This window comes from Pinus tabuliformis, chromosome 3_1 (assembly GCF_031772625.1).
Source record: "Pinus tabuliformis cultivar Carrire ecotype Pingquan chromosome 3_1, CPIR1, whole genome shotgun sequence".
In the NCBI taxonomy this organism is placed as follows: domain Eukaryota; kingdom Viridiplantae; phylum Streptophyta; class Pinopsida; order Pinales; family Pinaceae; genus Pinus; species Pinus tabuliformis.
The window spans coordinates 436,607,668-436,620,648 of record NC_142301.1 but is presented as its reverse complement, the minus strand read 5'-3'; the positions used below and the strand labels follow the sequence as shown (position 1 = coordinate 436,620,648).

Here is a 12,981-nt window from a genome sequence, read left to right as displayed (position 1 = left end):
GTAAGTTACATTCTCCTCCTCCTTGCTTTTATGTATTTTTGCCATTTCAGTAATTTACAATCCTTCTCGTTTTTTTGTGTTTTGTCATTCTATAACTCACAATAATTGTATCTTTGAATCTAATATCTGCATTTTTAATGAGAACATTTTATTGTGAGCATTACATCTCCTCTCCTTGATATTAATGTGGCTTTAGGCCTATAGTATGGGGTCAACCACAGTTTTGTAAAGACGTTTTTATGTACATGTACTTGTACGCCTATTTAAAGGCCTTTACTGTTTTTGAAAGCTTTTTTCTCAGTGTTCCTGTGTTGTGTTTTATTCTTTTTTGGCTCTCTGCTTGTGCTCTGATATGAATTTTCCATGGAGCATGAAGGCCACAGTTTTAAAGAACATGTTCTTTCTCTGATGCTTTTTTTGTGTTCTCGTCTCAGCTAATCAAGATTCCCTGAAGGTAACCAATATTTACTGTGCTATTGACCCATTAATGCGTAGGGCTGTATATGCCCATCGTTATATTAATGTTTGGGGCTGTATATGCCCACCTTTAGATTTAAGCAAGTACATTATCTAGTAGTAGGCATATTGATCCAGGTGGATATTGGTGGCCACCCGCCTATTCCACTTGGACCCCACCATTGTTTCTTTTAGTTTTTAAGTTTCCTTAATTGTAGCACAGTTTACTTTTTTGGTAGTTTTTCGGGTCCTGAACTTTCGGAGCCGTTTTGAGGCCCTAAACGAAGTTTTTTTGGAAAATCACAGGTTAAGAATATGAGTTTTCAACTTGATATTCGTTGTCAACAGTTGTAGTCCTTAGATAGATCTTTCTAATGAGGTATTGTGTGTGTCAAACGGAGATTATATGCCAAAGTTACGACCCCGGGAAGTTGATGTACCTATTTACCCCAACGGGGCCCATAGTTTGGTGTTTCATCTCCTAGGGTTAAGTTTTTGGATGTTTGGGGTTTTCCATTGTTTCTCAATAATAAATAGGCTCTCAAGCCTCATTGTAACACAATTTAGAGGCATGTAGCCGCCACATATCTTCTCAGAGATAAGTTACCGTCGTTCGAGCTAGTCTTATTTCCATTCTGTTTGTAAGCATATTTCAGTATCTGATATTAATCAAATGAAATATTGTGTTTGCTGCATCTCTATATTTATGGTTATCTCTGTGATTTGTTGTGTTCCTATTTAAAATTTGGATTAGTGGTATCAGAGTGGTCTGCACCAGTGATGATAATATCGACGAGATATCGTTGATAATCGAAAATATCGCGATATGATAGAGAATATCGCGAGATGATAGAAAATATCGTCGGGCAGGCTAGGCCGCGGCTAGAAAAAGGGAAATTCGTCTTTTTTTTCTTCATTTCTGTTTCCGAGTGTTGGAGAAGGAAGGGGAAGAGTTTTGTGGTGGTTGTCAAGGAGGGATTGAGGATCAAACAACGATTATTACCACCAAGATTTTTTGTGCATCAAAGATTGAAGAACAGTGAGACAAACTTCATTTCTTCCATTAACAGGTATGTTCTTAAAACCCCATATGTTAATGATTTTTTCATAGATTTTGGGTTATGCTTGCTTGCCTCTTTGCCTACCAACATTCTGTTTCTTTGTTTTTTTACATTTGCTATGATTTTCATACCCATGAGCCAATGCAAGGGTTTTCTCCATATTTGCACAGCAAGCTTCATTTTTTTTCAATTTTCTTATGCACCCTCTTATTGCCATTTTTCATTCACATTGCAAAATGCAAATAATGTAGTAATTTTTTTTAAATGAGGTGGTTATTACTTATTATTTTTTGTGTTGGGGGGTTTAATGCCAATTTTCTGTTTTTTTTGTGCCCTAGGTTTGAAGTAGTTCGGTACAAATGTCAAATATGCCAAAAGCCTTGGACCCATTTTGGGAGTATGGGGAGCTTGTTGGTGGGGCAAATTAGGCATATATATCATGCAAATTGTGTGGGACCAAGATGTCAGGAGGGGTTACGCGATTGAAATACCATCTGGCTAGACTCCCTGCACATGATGCAGATGTAATGCCTTGTATGGTTTCTAGTGCGGAGGTTATACAAAAAGCTCTTGAAGCAATTGCTGAACAAGACAGAAAGATAACTGCTAGGGAGAGGCCACTGGTCTCAGATAGATAGTTGCTAGTTTTATTTGTTTTGCTACATATAAGTTTATAACTCATGATGATGAAATACTTTTATATATGTGATGTTATTTTGTTTGAGTCCTTGATTGGACAATTATCAGGGATCAACAGGATATGTGATGTTATTTTGTTTGAGTCCTTGATTGGACAATTATTAGGGATCAACAAGATTTGGTATTGCCTTTGAAGTTTGATGTATCATTTCTATTTGACATCATATATATCAGTGCTTTCTTCATATTTATGTGCCAATGTGTTTAGTTCATGTTGTTATTGCTTTATATGTTTAAAAATCTGAAAAAATGAATATATTATGCATTTTTTATGCTTGCCGATATTGCTGATAAGATGTTTTCTGGACCCTCGCCGATATTTTGTCGATACTGATATTATCAACACTGGTCTGCTCTTTCTTTGTTTTTCTTTGCATGTCCCCAACGAGGCCGGGATATAAGGAGTTAGGGCTTGAACTGGTCGAACCTTTGCACGACCAGCCTCACAAATCCCGATGGCCTCCCATGGCGGAAGAAAAAAAGACGAGAGGGCAGGTGATCCTTTCAAAATCTTGCTCGAAGAAGCCCTTGAGCGACAAAGGAGCGCGATGATGGACAACTTCGCCCAAATCCTTTAGTGGCTACCCAAGGGCGACGCATCTACTTCTAGCGGCTACTTTGGAAGCGCCACACCCTTTAAGTTACAAGTTAACTTTGACATTCCCATATTTGAGGGTCAGATAGATGCAGACACTGTAGATAAATGGTTAAATTTGCTAGAAGGATATTTTTCTGTTCATGATTTTTCCAGTCGGGAAAAGATTACTTTTGTTCTGCTTAAAGCCACCCCCACATCAAGGATTGGTGGGAAACCTACTGTGAGAAGAAGGATGAAAGTATGCCCTCACTATTTTTGGCTACACCCACTTGGGATTCGTTCCGGAACGCCATCAAGGAGCAGTACTACCCTGTTGGGAGTTGAGGATAAATACATAAAGTGGACCGCTGTGACAGGGAAGGAACCAAGACGTGTTGAAGTTTACAAATGTTTTTCATACCCTCCGCACGAAGTTGGGTATCAGAGATTCTGAGAAACATTTGGTACTCAAGTAATCGCTGTTGCCTACATAGGTACATCCAAGATGAGATGGAGTTTCTGGACATCTCCTCGCTTGACTCGACGTACCGATACGTTGTCAAGATCGAGCAGAAGTTTAAACAAAAAAAGCAAGACTTTGGATCTACGAATCCGAAGCAAGGGAAAGACGCCTCCAAACCATAGAGCAAAGGGTAGAGCCAAGGCGGGGCGACCTAGGATAACCTGCCGAAGCCACAAGCAAAGGACAACAACACGAAGACAAAGAAGGACACAGGAAAGTGGTGTGAGTTTCATAAGAGCTCCAGTTGCAACACAAGTGAGTGTCAGGTCAAGCAGTCACTAGTGGCTGAGTTGAAGGCTTCTGAGTCCGACGCATGTTCCGACTCTGAGTCAGAACCTGACAAGGGGAATGACAAAGGGAAGCAGATCATTGACGTGGAGCCCAGTGCCATTGTGGCAACCACCAAGATCCAGAAGATTGAGCTTGAAGATCTAGAAGAGGGGGAACGCCTATTCCACTCACAGATGTGGGTGAAGGGTTCTCTGTTGCAGTTCATTGTCGATAGCGGGAGCCAAAAAAACCTCATTTTAGTAGAGGTCGTGAAGCGGCTGAACCTATCGACAACAACACATCCACAACCGTACACCATCAGGTGGCTGCACTAAGGACGTGATCTCCGCGTCAGCCAATAGTGCTACCTTCCCTACAACATCAAGCCCTTCACGGATGAGGTACTGTGTGATGTTGCTCCTCTTGAAGTGTGTGATGTATTATTAGGTCAACCATACTTATGGAAGCGACATGCTGTATATGAGTCTAGACCCCGCTCTGTTATTATTTCTTTGGGTACTAAGTTATACAGGATACCGGAGGTAGCCCCACCTACCGCCATCTCTTTGATCTCTGCTAAGCAATGTAGTAAGGTCATCTCCCAGACTGAGAAATTTGTTTTCTTTTTGATTCACTCTCAAAGTAAGGGGAAGGTCATAGCCACATCCATGGCCCCCGGTAGGGGTTCCTCCAAGCAGCAAAAGCAGGTGGATGCGGTCGTGGAAGAATACAGGGACATCTTCTCCTCACCCACAGGGGTACCCTTGCATTGTCAGGTCAAACATCCAATCGATTTGACTCCCGGAGCACTGCTACCCAACGGGCCGATATATCGCCGCTCCATTCTAGAAAACGAAGAGATCAAGCAACAAATCCAGGAGTTGCTGCAAAAAGGGCACATCCGACCAAGTTCCTCACCTTGTGGGAGCCCGATTGTACTTGCATAGAGGAAGGACGGGACTTGGAGGCTCTGCATCGATTATCGGGCACTAAACAAAATCACTGTCAAGAACAGGTATCCAATCCCACAGATTAATGACTTGCTGGACCAACTCAAGGGGACCAAGTATTTCAGCAAGATCAATCTGAAGTCTGGTTATCACCAGGTTCCACTCGAGCCCACGAATGTATGGAAGACCGCCTTTAAATCCAAGGAAGACCTTTTTGAATGGTTGACAAACTATTAAAATTGGAAACTAGGGCCAAACTCCATGAGGATCACCTTATTCATGGCTGATAATATTTTATCTAGATTCCTCTCGCCGAGAGGTGTAGGATTGATCTAAAGATCATCTAATTCCAATAAGTATTTATGGAGATATGAATTTATTTTGATTATGAACAAATTGTCAAAGTCAGCCAGCAACTTATGTAGGCTTAGAAGTCCAATAGACACATTTATTAATCATCAACGTTTGCATATAAATATAGGATGTCTCCTCCTCATTTGGACACACTTCTCATCCATCTCTCTCTCTCTTCTGCGCAGAAAAGAGTCTCTCTCTCTCCCCTGCGCAGATAGGTCTCTCTCTCACATGTGGGAAGGAAGGACACGGTTTTCTAAGGGTTTACAAACTGCAGATCGGAACTTTGACCAATGTTGACCAGCATTCTCTCTCTCTTGACTGCGCAGTAGGTGAAGCTAACTCTTCTTGGAAATCTGCAATTTTTGGCACAAGAATCGAGGTGATCTGACCTTCGGTTTGGAAGATATTGACTGCCCTAGTTTACGGCTGATGCCGATGCCGCTAACGTTGATGCTGCTGATGCCGCTGATCTAGGGTTTGCTGCTGCTGATATAAATCAGACTTTTGTACTATTTCTCTTTGCTGAATTATTGAAGATAAAAGAAGATTTGATCAAAGGGTTTCCCCATATTGGGGTTTGTCCCTGGCTAGCCGCCACATCTTGTGTCTCTTGTCTTGGCTTGTTTTCTGTTGATCGTTTAATGTTCTATCTGCACTTTACTTATGTACATGTGATTGCTAATCTGTGGATAATAATAAGAAAGATAAGTAAACTGCTCTAAGCATAGAACATACCATAATTTAACATGGTATCAGAGCTGAGGTGAAGACAAAGCCCAAGCAAGAGCAAGAGCAATCACCAAAGAGAAGGTTGGCAAGACTATCTAAAAAGAACTATGGGGTCTTCAACACTCTTCCCCGCTAAAGACAAGCTCCGTGAGAAGTTTGACTATCACGGATGGAAGATGTCTCTCGATCTGACTTTAGAAGATCAAGAAGTGTTAGACCATGTGAGAGGCAATATTGTTGAGCCTCCATCAAATGCATTCGCTGTTGCCAGGAACAAATAGAAATCCAGAGAAGTCAAAGCAAAGAAGATCATCCGGGACTCTATCGACAAGCGCTTGGTGGCCTATGTTTCTGAGCTGAACACCTCCAAGGAAATCTATGATAAACTGGTGAGTTTATTTAAGATAATGATGCAAATCAAGTTCTGTTTCTTAGAAATAAGTTGAAGGAAATTAAGAAGGGCAAAGATGAAAATATGCAAGCATATTTCTTAAGAATCACCGAGATCAAGAACGATCTCCTATCTATTGGGGAAGTAATTCCTGACAAGGAAATGGCACTCACAACTCTTGGAGGACTACCATCTGAATGGTATATATTCAGGACTACTCTTCGCAACAATAATGTAATTCTCGGATTTGAGGAATTAATGGCAAGATGCACTCAAGAAGAAGCAAGGATGGAAGAACAAGAAATTCCCACACATAAAGGTCATCCGGCTGCCTTTTCTTCTCATGCTAAAAGAAGAAACAATTCCGAGGCTAAATCCAAGGAAAGGATGGAATATGAAATATCCCGTGAAAGGTGTAGGCAATATCTCTCTTAAATTAAATCAAGGTAATACAATCCACCTACATGATGTATTATTTGTACGTGATCTCAAAAAGAACCTGGTGTCCATTTCGACAATGGAAGACAAAGGCTACAAGGTGGCTTTCAGCGATGGCAAGGTACGTGTATGGAAAAACAATATTAAAGATACCTTCACTCTTGGGTTTCGAGTTGATTTATTATATCAAGTCGAAGGAAGTCCGCTAGGTGTCATGTCTTGTGACACATCTCTTCAGTCCGAACTATGGCATTAGAGGTTTGCTCACCTTCATTATAAAGCTCTACTTGATGTAAGAAAAATGGTGACCGGGATGCTCGAGTTCAGAATAGAGCAAGAAGGTGTATGTCCCGGATGTGCCGAAGGAAAGCTAAAAAGGGGACCATTCCCGTCAAGCCAAAGCAAGACCTCCGATATATTGTAGTTAGTTCACTCAGATATATTTGGTATGATGCCTGTGAACTCCTTGGGAGGATATTCATGTTACCTCACTTTTACAGATGATTATTCTCACAAGACTTGGATATATTTCTTGAAAAAGAAGGATGAAGTGTTCTCGTGGTTTCGACACTTCAAAGCCTTGATCGAGAATCAAAGCGAAAAGAAGATCAAGATCTTAAGGACTGATAATGGGACTGAATATGAATCTAATGAGTTACATGACTCTTGTGAAGAGGCTGGCATTAAGAGGGAGACTACTACACCATACACTCCTGAACAGAATGGTGTGGCGGAAAGGAAGAACCGTATGATTATGGAAGCTGTCCGTGCTATGCTTCATGATCAAAGACTTCCGAAGTTTCTATGGGCCGAAGCTGCAAACACCGTCGTATATATACAAAACCGATGCCCCCATCAAGCATTGGGTTCCTAAACTCCTGAAGAAATGTTCACCGGTAAGAAACTTGATATATCTCATTTTAGAATTTTTGGAAGCCTTGTATATTTTCATGTGCTGAAAGAGAAAAGGAATAAATTGGGTGCATCTGGAAAGAAAGGAATCTTCGTGGGCTATAGTGAAAATACTAAGGGCTATAGAATCTATGTAGCCGATCAAAGGGAAGTCGTGATTAGTCATGATGTCACCTTTGACGAAGATATGGCTCTCAGCAAGGTGAACAATCTTCCTACAGTGAGGAGCTCTCAAGAAGCTGACACCAGGGAACTGAAAGAAAAAGAGTATGACGAGATATTTGCACCTGTTGCTAGATATACCACCATCCGCTCGATCATAGCCCTTGCAGCTTCACAAGGATGGAAACTACATTAGATGGATGTTAAGACCACGTTCTTGCATGGTTCAATCAAAGAAGAGGTCTACGTGGAGCAACCCGAAGGATTTGAGATTTATGATCGAAAGTCTCATGTGTGCAGGTTGAAGAAGGCCCTCTATGGGCTGAAGCAAGCACCCTGAGCATGGTATGAGAGGATCGATAGCTACTTGATGAAGCTGGAATTCACTAGGAGTGAAGTCGATCCCAACCTTTACTTTAAGGTTGAAGATGACAAACCTCTCATACTGGTGCTGTATGTTGACGACCTCTTTCTAACAGGTGCAGACCCTCTCATTCACAAATGTAAGAGGGAGTTGGCTTCTGAATTCGAAATGAAGGACCTAGGACTGATGCACTATTTCCTAGGATTTGAAGTTTGGGAGAAGCCAGGGGAAATTTTCCTATCTCAAGGAAAATATGTGGTGATGATATTGGAAAGATTTCGGTATGGTGGACTGCAAGCCTGTAACTACCCCGATGGAGCTTGACTTCAAAAAGTTAAGCAATAGTGCATCTGGACCTATTTTACGAAATGCCACCGAGTATCGTCAACTCGTCGGAGCATTAATGTTCTTAGTGAACTCCCGTCCAGATATATGCTTTGCAGTCAACACGTTGAGTCAACATATGGTTGAACCTCACCACATACATTGGATTGGTGCCAAGAATCTGTTGAGATATCTTCGTGGCACAATTACTTATGGGTTAAGATACACTGCTGGAGATGTGAGACTACTTGGGTATACTGATGCTGATTGGGCAGGCAGTGTGGTGGACCGAAAGAGCACTTCCGGGTGTTGTTTCTCTTTGGGATCTGCTTCGATATCCTGGATGAGCAAGAAGCAGAAGTCGGTGGCTTTGAGCACCACCGAGGCAGAGTATATTGCTGCTAGCATAGCCTCCTGTGAGGTAGTTTGGTTGTGAAAGCTCTTCAGTGAGCTATGTGGATTTACATTGGATACCACCGTGATTCTATGTGACAACCAGAGCGGGATCCGTTTATCAGAAAATCACGTATTTCATGATCGCTCCAAGCATATCGATATCAGGTACCACTATACTTGAGATATGGTGCAGCAAGGAGCAATAAACATATCGGTACAAATGAACAGGTCGCCGACATTCTGACAAAGCCCCTAGGAAAGGTCAAATTCTTGACTTTCTGAGAATGACGTGGTGTCATTCAGAGACCCTCTGATGAGGGTTAAGTATAATGTACTGAGCTCTGGGAGCTCCAGGGGGGCGCGAGGTACTTCTTGGAGCGACATATGACCATAGGGTGACTCACCATCCCTTGTTGGTGCACTTTGTACAGGGTAAAAGGTTCAATCTTCCCTTGTGACACCCTGTGGCGGCTATGGAACAAGATGATTAGTTCACCTGTGGGCTAGGATGATTCGTTTTCCGTGGCGACTATGGAACAGGATGATTAGTTCTCCTGTGGGCCTGGATGATGTGTTCTCCATGGCGATTGTGGAATAGGATGATTTGTTCTCCTGTAGGCCAGGATGATTAGTTCTTCGTGGCATCCACTGGACAGGATGATTCGCTCTCCCGTGGACAGGATGATTCGCTCTCCTGTGGGACAGGATGATTCGCTCTCTTGTGGACAAGTTGATTCGCTCTCTTGTGGGACAGAATGATTCGCTCTCCTGTGGACAAGATGATTAGTTCTTATGTCAAGGCATCCTACCCATGCAGTTTGGGACCATACTTCCCACCATTGCTGGACACATCAGACATTGCAGAACAACTCACACCGACAGAGTTAAATCCAGACTGCATGGAACAAGCCACAACTGATCGGAACATGGACACAGATCAAGAACATCCGACAGCAAATGATCCAACTATATTGAGTTGTCAAAGCAAGCCAACTCCTTCACCAGGGCAAGTGGCTCACCAGGGACCAAGTTTAGCAAAAGTTTCCTCATCTCATGGAGGAACTCAATGCAATGGGGACCATTGCTTCCTAAGGGGGGAGGAATGATCCAGGTGGATATTGGTGGCCACCCGCCTATTCCACTTGGATCCCCATCATTGTTTCTTTCAGTTTTTCAGTTTCCTTAATTGTAGCACAGTTTACTATTTTTGACAGTTTTTCAGGTCCTGAACTTCTGGCGCTGTTTTGAGGCCCTAAACGACGTTTTTTTGGAAAATCATCGGTGGCAAAGATGAGTTTTCAACTTGATATTTGCTGTCAGCAGTTGTAGTCCTCAGATAGAGCTTTCTAACGAGGTATCGTGTGCGTGAAACGAAGATCGTATGCCAAAGTTATGACCCCGGGAAGTTGATGTACCAATTTACCCCAACGGGGCCCATAGTTTGGCGTTTCATCTCCTAGGGTTAGGTTTTTGGATGTTTGGGGTTTTCCATTGTTTCTCAATAATAAATAGGTCCTCAAGCCTCATTGTAACGCAGTTTAGAGGCATGTAGCCAACACATCTTTTCTTAGAGATAAGCAACCACGCCCAAGCTAGTCTTATTTCCATTCTGTTTTAAGCATATTTCAGTATCTGATATTAATGAAATGAAGTGTTATTTTTGCTATATCTCTATATTTATGGTTATATCTGTAATTTGTTGTGTTCCTGTTTAAAATTCAGATCACATATATAGCACGGCGCATTAATGGGTAAATAGCACCATAAATATTGGTTGCTTTCACCGAACATTATAATCAATAAATGAAGCAATTTAACATTAAACTCTATGCAACTACTAATTGCTTGACAAAACAACTACAGGTGGTCAGACCATCATCCGTAGAATAATACAAAAACATCTAAAATTGTACTCCATCTAGAGAACTTTTTATTTGTTTTTTTTTCATATAAAAATGCATCAATGACGTTAGCCTGAATTTAACATCAACCCACTTCTGATATATATATTTTTTTCATATGTAAACGTTGCTATGCACTAACTTCAGAAAGTCGGACAACTTTCCAAACATGATGGTCAGATTTGCATGAAGCTCACCAATATTCATGAAAGGCATAGGATGCTGTTTTGTTGAAATCTGGTTTACATGCAGTTGATCATTGTCATGTACTGCTGTGACACTCACATCTAACTCAATGAGGAAGTTTCTCATTTTTTTCTCATTGAATGACATCTCAAGGAAATTTTCTCTTTTCCATGAAGGCTTATAACAACGCCAATGTAAGATTGCTTCCTACAGCAGTTTTGTGCTTATTCTGAAATACGTTGCACATCAACTGTAAATTTTTATAAAATATCTTGTCTAGCTACATTGACAGTGCACACATTAGGTTCCTCCCTGATTAGACGTTTTCTCAGACAATCTCACTCAAACATGTCAAATGTATCACCTTCCCAGGGATCAAGACAAACTAGTTGCAAACAATGATGGAATTTGCAACTAAAAAGAATGGAAATGTTGCAGATCACTCCAGTTGCTTTGAGAATGTATTGGGCACTAAGAGTTGGATGTTGTTGTCATGAGAAATGATGCATCATTGGCCAACATCATCAGTGACAGAAAGGAGGCAGTTAATTGGTGTAGACCGAGGATACATGCGTGCACTGAAAGCCCTTTTCACCCTTGATTTATGAATATTGAATGTATTTTGATGTATTTGCTTGATGACGCTTTATGCTAAGTCACCCGGTTCATGTTCACGTTCAAACTTGGGGACAATGAAATTCCATAAAGTTTGTCAATGTAAAAGAATATGATAAAATCCACCATTAAGTTCGAAAATAACAATTGAGCAAATGCCATTACAATTTCATATATTGAAACAAAAAAAAATACAAATACTTTTTAACTTCAAATTTGATCCAAAAATGTCAAATTAAATGCTACATTGAATACATACATTCCTTTTCAAGGAAAGCCTTGTGGGATACCACCCTCTTCCTTGGAATATCTAGATGTTGAGTGGCTTAACCACTAGCAACAATAACTTCTGATAACCCCAATTGACTTGATTGGATTTGAACTTGTGACCTAAGGCCTCCCCGTTGGCAACATGCCTTAGGAAAATGGTTCAATCAATTGAGCTAACCCTTGGTGCTACAAATGCAAACATACCTACATACCTATACCTATATATGCTTGGTTTCATTTTTATATTTTTTGAGTTTAATGAAAAATGAATTTGAACATTAATTTTTGAAACTTATAAAATATTTCACATGGGTGATTAAAGTTGCCGTTACTTGATATTCTAGGAAATTCAAGGTTTTTTTATTCTTTATTTTATTTTGTTTTTCTGTTTTTTTTGAAAAAAATCACCATACACGTGACTAAGGTCATTTATGTACTTGCTATATTTAAGGCTGATCTGTGGACCTAATTAGTGAGCCTTTTATTAGTTGAGGATGTAATTATACTCATGATTGTATAGCTAAAGGAAATTGGGCAAGAGCCTTGTATCATATTGTATTATATTCTAAATCACATATGAGTAGCATACCACATATCCTAACCATTATCTCCTTGCACTACCATCTTGTTCAGAAAAAAAATATTATCCCTGCTTATGTTTGACTTATCAAAAGTCATCCAACAAGGTTTAAATGAACAAATTGAAGATCAATGTAAGCCAAAGTCAAATAAAGCTTAAAAAAGGCCAAATGTGAAGAGCATGTAAAGTAAAAAAATGAAAAAATAATGAAGCTAGACCTATGTCACATCATTAAAAAGGCCCAACCCCAAAGTCCTATGCTAAAAATACATATCTAAAGAGAAGGATTAAGAAAACCAAAGAAAATTATAAGGGGTAATACATAAAGTGTTGAAATGATAGCTCTATGCAATGTTCCCTCTTAAAAGGCTTACATGAACAAATAGTGAAGATTGGTAGCTCTAAAAGGTTAGTTGGACTAGTTTCAAGAAATCTTTTACATCATTATACATGACTTTGTAAGTTACATAAGGTTTCCCTTCCCTTTTCCATAAATTGTTCATCATTTTACCTATTTCTAACCAAGTGACCTAGGAAACACTTTTTGTCCTAGGAATTCACACATTTACTAGGGATAAAGTTGTCCCACCACGGTAAACTTAGGCAATATAAAACAAACCTGTGTTAAGATATTGTTAGAAGAGATTACTTAGCGTGCGTTGCCTAATGACTTGCTTTGAAGCTTGAATCATCATTTTAGGTGGGTGCTCCACATTGAGATCTGTGCAGTATGCCTTGATATCTGTGACATTGCCTCGAGATTTGTGCACCTATGTTGGGATCCATGTACATGTATTTAGCCATATTTAACTGCATTGGA

General features: G+C 40.4%; 1 protein-coding gene across 3 annotated transcripts in view; it reads left to right on the top strand.

Moving 5' to 3' along the window:
• Positions 1 to 12,981, top strand: part of LOC149187632 (uncharacterized) — a 231,972-nt gene that overhangs the window by 738 nt on the left and 218,253 nt on the right. The gene's annotated exons all lie outside the window — the stretch shown is intronic.